The sequence below is a fragment of the Triticum dicoccoides genome, chromosome 3A (genome assembly GCF_002162155.2).
Source record: "Triticum dicoccoides isolate Atlit2015 ecotype Zavitan chromosome 3A, WEW_v2.0, whole genome shotgun sequence".
Lineage (NCBI taxonomy): Eukaryota > Viridiplantae > Streptophyta > Magnoliopsida > Poales > Poaceae > Triticum > Triticum dicoccoides.
The window spans coordinates 65,726,433-65,736,327 of NC_041384.1; positions in this window are offsets into that span (position 1 = coordinate 65,726,433).

Here is a 9,895-nt window from a genome sequence, read left to right on the forward strand (position 1 = left end):
ACGCATCACCGTTCCGTTCCTCGCCGCCACTAGTCGAGGAGGACGCGTCGGTGTTCCGCTCCTCGCCGCGCGTGACACGTCGCCGTTCCGTTCCTCGCCGCCACTAGTCGAGGAGGACGCGTTGGCGTTCCGCTCCTCGCCGCGACGCGTCGAGGTGGACGCGTCGGTGTTCCCAATCTCGCCAGCACGCGCGTCGGAGGACGCGTCGGTTCCCCGCTACGAGGAGAACGCCACGCCGCCCGCCGAGCCCTCCCAGCCTTGAGGAGCTTTGGAAATAAATGGATGTCGCCTTGTGGGAGGCTTGGCCTCCAGCAGAGTGCGCCAAAATAGAGGCGGAGAAGAAGGTCGAGGAAGAGAAGCGCACCGCAAAACAAGCTGCCTAGGAGGCCTATGTCGCGTCTGAGAGAGTCAGGCGATTGGCTCTTTGGCAGAAGGCTCGTGCGAGGGCCGTGAGGGTGGTGGAGGACGCCCGTGCCGACGCCCTGAGTGCAGTCAGGCCCAAGCGCCTCATCTACGCTTGGCGGTACGTGGATCGGGTGCACGCTTCCAGCGAGGAGGAGTACCTGTTGGCGCCGGATCACCACACCGGTGAGATCGCGCTCGCCTGCCGGCAAGCCACCAATCAGAACCTCACAAGTTGCGAGGCTGAGGAAGAGGCATTGTGTCGGCGCGCTGGGAAACGGCCGTGCACCAGGGCACTCATGGCGCGCCGCAAGCGCTCCTGCGAGCGCCGTGGCTTTTAGGAGGAGTATAATTTTTGTTTCGTAAGGCGATCTCATTAGTTTTGGGACGCAAATGATAAATCCCGAACGTTCAGGAATTTTTAGCGTCCTTAATTAAGTATGTAAAAGGGAAAGTTTGGAAACCTTGTGTATTCGTACGCATTTTGGAAGTACGTGCATATAGCACAAACTTTACTATATACTATCGCACTACACGTCTCTCTCGATATATGCTTGCAGACTGTGCTACTCCCTCCGTCCAGGTCAATAAGTCATCTTTGGTTGTGCACCGTGACCAAGAAGGAGGGAAGACTTATACACCTAGACGGAGGGAGTACTACTATTACTTATGTACGTGCAAATGCACGTTTTAACATTGCGATACGGTTTTTGTAAAAGTAGAAAAATAGCACTAGTCAAGCTGGTGATTATTTGGTTTTCGTAAGATGACTTACACACCTAGACGGAGGGATTACAATGGTGATGAATAAACCAATTAAATCTTTGGTCAAAATTTAGCACAAATTACAATGGTGAGGAATAAACCAGGACAGAGTAGTAGTTTAGAAGCCCAAATAAATGAGTGAGGTGCCTTGTGGGAAAAGTTGGGGAAGCCGCCAAAAGAACTGGCCCTAGGAGTAGTAGCTAGGGATTGAGTGTGCGAGATGAACCGGAGAAAGTAAATGCAGAGAGATGAAATGCAAAAAGACGGAGGGATGTGATGGTTGCTTGTCCGTTTATTTTACCAGGCCACTTATTACTGGGACTGGTTGGGTTTTGTGATATGACGGCTTTACTGCCGCGCCACGAGCGGGGTGAGAGGTGAGACTCCCGTGCAGCGCCGCCCTCTACACTTGTACTACATCGGTCGTGGTTTATTAGTCCCCCATTGAATTTGACTGAAGATTTAACTAACAAAATGTTAGTGCATGTCAACAAAAACTATATCGTTGGATTCGTATTTGAACATAGTTTTGAATGATATAATTTTAGGTGACATGCATCAGCATTTATCATACTATATACAATGTTAGTTCAATTTTTGGTCGTACTAATCTATGTACTCCCTCCAGTCCTTTTTTCTTTGCGTTCTATGCTCAGCCCGCATACCAAGGAGAGGACAGAGCAGCAAAAATCGGACTGTTTTGCCCCTAGTTTGCTACAGAAGGGACGCTGGGTAGTTATTGTGCGCATCCAACGATTGGCTCGACACCCTGTATTCTCGCGCCCACGTTCTCCTTTGTCCACCTCTCTGCATGCATGCGGGCTCTCTCTCTCTCCACTCAATCTCTGCATGCAGGCGCATGCGTCTCTCTCTCTCTGTGTGTGCAAAATCTTCTCGGCATCCGCGCCAATCTCTCACCCATTGCATGGCGTTTGAGCATGAAGAATGCCGAGGCAAGAAGAACAGCATTGTCGCTTGATACTAGTGGAATTGGAGCCAAAACAATTCGTTTGATTTTGGCAGATGAAATCTTTCTGCCAAAATTTTCAACTCCCTCCTAAACTGAACAGCCCGCCATAGATTAGCAGCTTGACTAGCACCGTATGACGTGCTTAAGCACGTGGACGCCACCGTCATCCAGGTGCATGCTGCAGTCTGTGAGCGCGCCACCTTGCACGAGTGCTTCGCTGTCCGTGGGCACGCCGCACACCTGGAACACATCGCCTAGCTGCAACACATTGTCATCAGTTAGCGCCCCGTCTTCCACAAGTGAGTCGTCGTCCACGAGCGGGAGCACGCTTCGGTACGCGAGCTCGATGTCGTCCACGTCAAGCAAGATTTCATCCATTGTCTCACTAGGGTTGGCTATCCTACCACAACCATGATGGGTGCATTTCATTCATGGAGATGTACGGGATGTAGCAGAGATGGGAGAATGGGAAGGTGAGATGGGACCGGTGGGGACTGGGGAGGAGAGTAAGAGGTAGGCAGCTGGCTGCCTTGGGAAGGCGCGAAGGACATGCATGGGAGAGAGAGATGGGAGTAACTGCAGGCATGCGTGCGAGCGAACATAAAGGAGGGGTAAAGTTGGAAAGAACAGCCCCAACACACTAATACACAGAGCATTGCGAGAAAAATGAATTTTTCTTAAACGCAGACTAAAAAGGACCGGAGGGAGTAGTAAGGTGCCCGTGCGTTGCATCGAAGAGTGAAATGCATTGATCGGGGAGTTGTTTATTTTGACAAAGGATGTGGGGGTCATCTCATGTGTAACGGGTATCGATAGGTTTCTTCGGATATTATTTCATCTCTAGAGCTCACAAACATCCGGGTGAAATAGATAAAAAGGTATCTTTTGCAAACAAAAGCGTTCAACTGTTCAACCTGCATCCAAAACTTGTGAAGAAATAACACTTATTGTGCTTTGCAAGAAATGATCTTTAAGAATTAGTTTTTGAGTATCGATTGTTATACATGTCGGCTACAGATGACATGGCACTTTCTTATAGTCAACAGTTGGCTATACTATTAAGTTATATTAACCATGCCCTTATACACCTAGACGGAGGGATTAAATCAGGATGACTTGCAAGCGAGCAGAGGAGATGTAAGAAATGGTTCATCGTAAGTCTTTCACTAGTACTGTAGTAAAAATTGATACATGGAAGATTCTAGACTAAACCATATAAACGGATACACTTTTATTCATGCGCGATACTCCAATAGAGCAAGATCCTGCATGGAAGTCTCCACATGCTTAGACAGCGGATTACATTGAGCGAAGACTAATGATCAACATTTAACTTGATAATGCGTATGTCTAGGTGAACCTCCTTGGATTTTGAACATGAAGGACAGAAACACATACGGTGCAACGGGAGCGGCACCGTTGGCGTTGAGGTTGTCGCCCATGTCCAAACACCACGTAGACAAGGTCTTTGAGCACGGTTCGTAGTCCTTCCATGCTCGGGCCTTGAAGTTTGTAACTATTTTAGATTAGAATATACTACTCCTCCGGTGCTAGTACTAGAGCAGAGTCCTACTCTACTACTCTACTCAAGCAAGTTAGGGCATAGCACTGTAGGGAGTACCAGTTCTGTGATCGCTCAAGCAAGTTGTCTGGCATCGACATGACCCTACGCTGTTGGTATGTGTCTTGTAAGTTAAGCGGCGTGATGTAGTCATCATCACCTGTCTACTTCCCGCAGCACACATTCAATTCTCCATCTTTGTCCGCACACAATCTCGTCCAATCTTCCATCCCCGCTAAGGCGCCTCCCCCCCTTGTCTGAAACCCAAGCACTAACAATGGCAGAACCGAGCAGCGTCTGCCAAAAGAGTGGCTGGAATTCGCTCCCCACAGAGGAAATCAAGCTCATTGTTTCGCATGTGGACAATCTCAGTACCATGTCGCTCGCCGCGTGCTCGTCGAGGCTATACCGTTTACTCAAAGCCCTCAGGCCGGAGCTTTTTAAGCCAGCTCCTTGCTTGCTGATGCCGCCTGATCTTCAGAAATGGCGTGTCACGCAGCATAACGATCATAGGGTGGCGAGCATCAACCCCCTTGACTGCGATCCGATCCCCGTCAGCCTCAACTACATTAACGGTATGTACTGGGTCAGCATGAACACGTCTTGGATGGTGCTCGTCGACGGTCGCGGTAGCTGGATGTTCGTGGAGGTCTACAACTGGCGATTGATCCCCCTTGCTTTGATTAACACTGCACTGCTTTGGCACCGCGGCCCAGAATACTCGGAATCTTACAGTAGCCAACATGATACCAAGTTTGATTTGCTCAAGGTTGTAATCTGCCAAGTGCCCACAAGATCTGCGAATTATAAAGACTTCAGGCTAATTGTGTTCTTCAACCGCGGTCTCGCCTATCTAATATGTCACTACGGTAAGTGGATAAATCTGCACGTCCATCGCAGGATCATACATCCTCCATGGTTCTCTGATGCCATTGAACACAAGGGCTTCATTTACGCTGTCGACTCCTTCTATGGCTGGACGTATTGCTGGCCTACTCCAGTCATCACTACAAACGGCTATTACAGCAGTATGTTACTTTCCTATGATATCATGATGGCTTACTTATATTACTGTCAACATTTGCTGAAAAACTATTCCTGCTCATAACATGATGTTCTTAAGATTGACTAAATCAAGAGCCCTTTTTTATTTGACTCCAACTTGATATGATGTTGTAGGCCGCCTGGTGTCCCTACCCTTCCTAATCCCAGAACCTTTCAAAGAAAAGCGGCATAGCAGTTGCAGGTGGTTCCTGGCTCGATCAGATGACGGCGAAAGATTGATGATCGTTCGCACGTACCGGACGTGTTGTTTCGCGGAATACAATCAGTCACTGCAAGGTCTTTGAGCAGGATCCCAGCTTCTCTGGGCCTTCAGGAATTTTTGACTGGAGGCTGGTAAGCAGCCTTGGTACATGCTCTCTGTTTATCGGACTGAATTATCTGATTAACCAGGAGATAACCGACGGCAAAGATCATGATGGCAGCGCGGTTTTGTTCATCAGGCAAAACTGTGTGTACACAGCGTACCATGCGTCTCTGCATGCACCATACCCTGATATGTGCCGCCACGCTCTGCAGCCCAAAGTAGGAGAGAGGGTCGCAAGTATCAGACTTCGACCTGCTGGCTGGAGTTTCCCCCGTCAGGCACCCATCTGGTTCAAGTCGTCAGCCAATCTCCACAGCTTAATAAATAGTAACGTCTAACTGAGCCAGTTAGTTAGATGCGTACACTTGGTGTAGTAGGATCTTTATTTAGTTTGATGCATACACTTGTTCTTTTTTGGTAGCCCTTTTGCAATGATGGCTGATGTTTGGTTTGGAAGAGAGAGTTGTGTCTTCACTCTTCTGGCATGCTTACTGCTTCTGTTGCACCCCCAGCCCTGGTTGCTGCTGCTGCTGTTTTCAATGTACAATCACTAGTATATTTCGTCTGTTGGTTGAATAAATGTGTTGTTAGAATGACAAACACAATGTTTTGGAAGTCGTTGCATGGTTCGATCCTTTAGTGCCCCGTACCGTACGTAGCGCATACTATTTTTCGTATGGAACACATTTTCCACTTGTTGATAACATGCAGCCCACTGATGAAGGCCCAATAGAGAAGCCCATAATTAACTGGAAGGGAGGCTCGGCTCTCACATGAATCCGGCCCAGGTACATGCTCATGGTCCCCTAAACATAAATAAATAAATAAAGCTAAATGCTCATGCACCAGTTCTTTGGGAAAATAGGTAGCCCAGTATTTCTTTTTGAAGAATACCCAAGCTAGGCCTATTTGTTTTCTCCGAATTACTGGGCTGCAAATCTTTCAAGACGAGGAGGGATGCATTCCGGCCTGGCATAAGAGTATGGTCAATGTTTGTTAAAAGTAATATCAAAAGGGGTTGAAAATTCCAAAAAAATTATAGCAAATGGGATATAAGTTTCTTTTTTTTTGTTTTTTTTTCTTCACTGATATCTTATACATATTTCATCGGATTTAACATGACATAGTACTAATTTATTTTTATATTTGTTTTCGTATGGCTATTAATTTTTGGATTAAGAATATTTCGTCCCCCAGCAAAAATTTGCGAATTTTCAAATTTTCTCATATATTTAGTTAATTTTTTGACCCTGGGACTGACCAGAAAATGGCCAACAATTCTAAAAATGGAAAACAGGCTGCAATAAATTCCATATGAATTAGAAAATGAGTAAAAATTACAAAAATAATAGCAAATGGGTTGTACACGCCATAGATTTCGAGGCTAACTTGTTGACGCAAGGCTTTGTCAGTGAACACACGATTCTAGCAGCAGTGACTGTTGGATGTCCATCCAACGGCCGACGTGCTTCTTCAATCTCTGATCTTCCTGCTCCAGCCGCCTAAACTAGCGCCGGCGGGACTGCCTTCTGCCTCCTCTTGTGTCCCGTTGTGATGCCGTGCAGGCTTCCCCGGCCCACCCTACTCCCTTCGCTAGCCTGGCCGCACGCAATCAACTGCCGCCTTATTACGCGAAAAAAATGATTCCTCCCACTGACATCTGGGGCGCATCGGTTGGGAGGCTGACCTGTGGGCCTACTAAGTTGACGCGTATGCAGGGCTTGTCAACTTAGTCAACAAACGATTGTAGCAGCAGTAACCATTGGATTTGAATCGAACGGTCCTGATGCTTCTTCAATCGCTGCTCTTCTTGCACTAGCCGCCCAAACCAGCGCCGGGGAGACCGCCTGCTCCTGCCTCCAGTGGCCGGCTGTGCTGCTGTTGAGGCTTCATCACCCCCTACTACTCCCACCGCTAGCCAGGCCCTGCAGCGACGGCAGCCTCACACCGCAGCCAAACTAGTGAACCGTCGTACTCCTCTCCGCGTGGGCATCCACTACCGCGTCTTCCCCGGCTCCACGTCATCCCCTTCCTAGGCCTCTCCGTCGTCCACCGCCTTGGTGCTCTTGGCGCGGCGTGGTCAACGTGGTCAACAACATTCCATCAGAAGAGTACTGTACGTGGAGAGGCTGACAGCTGGGTCCACAGCCACAGCCCAGTTTTTTTGTGATTTGCCAAGTAAGTCGCTTTGTCAGGCCTGTTGGGCTACAAATCTTTTAAGACGAGAAGAGCTTTCATTCGGCTGGTCGAGAAAATGGCCCATCAGTAATGAGAAATGGGATGTACATTTTTAAAACACATCAAACCGACAATTAGTTTCAAATATCTTTTTTCATTTCGAGATTTTAAATTACATTAATTTTTATGCGTGGAGAATTTTTTGGATTTTATATTGATATACATTTATTTTTAAAATCAGTTTGAATGTGAGTCGTAATTTCTGGATTAAAAACAGTTCGGACCGCACCGAAATATGCAAAATTTCATATAATTTTTTAACCGTGACCACAATATGGGCTGTAATGCTAACAAAAAGAATATGGGCTCCAAAAAAACTTAATAATTAGCAAATGGGTTGTAAATTATTAGAAATAATAGCAGATGGGATGTATGCTGTTTTCCACAGATTTGAGGCTTTCCTAAAAAAAGGTTGACGCACAAGCAGTGACTGTTGGATGGCCATCCAACGGCCGTCGTGCTTCTTCAATCTCTGCTCTTCCTGCTCCAGCCGCTCAAACAAGCGCCGGCGGGACTGTCTGCTCCCTGCGGCCGGCTCTGCTGCCGTGCAGGCCTCACCGCCCCACCGTACTCCCATCGCTGGCCTGGCCATCCCTCTACTCACCCACACCTGCTGTTATTCTCCGACGACGGCAGACGAACCAGTAAACCCTCGTACAGTCATACTCCCCTCTGCGTGGGAAACAACTGCCAAGTCTTCCCTGCCTCCGTGTCGTTCCCTTCCTAGGCCTTGCCGTCGTCCACCGCCCTGGTGCTCTCGGCGCGGCCTGGTCAACGTGGTCAACGACCGACATGCATCTGAAGTGGACTGTACATGGAGAGGCCGGCAGCTGGGTCCACGGCCGCACGCAAGGAAATGCCTCCTTATTATGCGTAAAATAATGATTCCTCCACCTGACATCAGGGACCCACCGAAAGGGACTCTGTATTTCGCGATAAAAACGTTTCCACCGCTGACAGCTCGGACCCACCAGCTATATCTTCGCATGCAAGGAAGTGCCTCCTTATTACGTACAAAAAAATGAATACTCCCCCTGTTAGCTAGGACCCAGTATAGTGGCAGGCTGACTTGTGGGCCTACTAAGTTGATGGGGACGGAGGGCTTTGTCAACTTAGTCAATATGAACGATTCTAGCTCTAGTGACCGTACGATGTCCATCCAACGGCCGTAGTGCTTCTTCAACCTCTGGTCTTCTTGCTCCAGCCGCCCAAACCAGCACCGGTCGTGCCTCGTGCTCCTGCCTCCCGTGGCCGGCTGCAATGCGGCGGAGGCCTCACTGCCCCTACTACTCCCACCGCTGGCCAGGCCATCCCTCTACTCACCCACACCCCCTGTTATTCTGCGGCGATGGCAACCTCACACCGCAGCGAACTAGTGAACCCTCGTACTCCTCTACGCGTGGGCATCCACTGCCACGTCTTCCTCGGCTCTGCGTCGTCCCCTTCCTAGGCCTCGCCGTCGTCCACCTCCCTTGTGCTCTTGGCACGGCATGGTCAACGTGGTCAAGGAACGACTTCCATCGGACGTGGGTTGTACATGGAGAGGCTGACAGCTGGGTCCACGGCCGCAGCAAATTAAGTGCCTCCTTATTACGTGCAAAATAATTATTCCTCCACCTAACAGCAGGGACCCACCAGACGGGCCACCGTATTTCGTGAAAAAATGTTTCCCCTGACTGCTGGGACCCACTAGCTACATCTTCGCACGCAAGGAAGTGCGTCCGGGAAAAAAACGATTCGCCCCCTGACTCCTGGGACCCACCATCTACATCTTCGCACGCAAGGAAGTGCGTCCGGGCAAAAAAACCAAAATGATTCGCCCCCCTGACTGCTGGGACCCACCAGCTACATCTTCGCAGGCAAGGAAGTGCCTGACAGTCAGGACCCACCTGGTCGAAGCGTATGTAGCGTTGTCATTCTGGTCGCGAACGTGTACATACATATATACTGGTGGATGTAGAGGCGTGCACGTAGCATGTACACGTATGTACAGCGGCCAGGGTGCAAGAAAGAAAATACGGCCACATATGTGTACATACGGGCAGGGTCTCGAACGCCTACTCGCGCATACGTACGGCCAGGGCTCGTGTACATGGCTGGGTCGGAACGGAGAAACAACGTCGTCGTCGTGTTCATGGGGAGGCAACGGAATGCGTCGTGTTCATCGGGAGGCAACAGAACGCATGGGAGCCAACGGGCTGGGTCGAAACGGAATGCGTGGTCGTGTTCGTCGGGAGGGCTTGGACGGAATAGGCGATGGAACCGAGGCCTGGCGTACCACAAAACAGAGGAAACGGCCTTGTGTTCGACCGGCCACATTCGAAACGGGATCCTGTTCTTCGGGAGGGGTCTGGCGTACCACAAAACGGAGGAAACAGACCTTCTACGATCGAAACGGGGGTCCTGTTGATCGGGAGGGGTGTGGCGTACCGCAAAATGGAGGAAATAGACCTTCTACGGTCGAAACGGGGGTCCTGTTGATCGGGAGGGGTGTGGCGTACCGCAAAACAGACGAAACGGACCTCACACGGTCGAAACGGGGGTCCTGTTGATCGGGAGGGGTGTGGCGTACCGCAAAACAGACGAAACG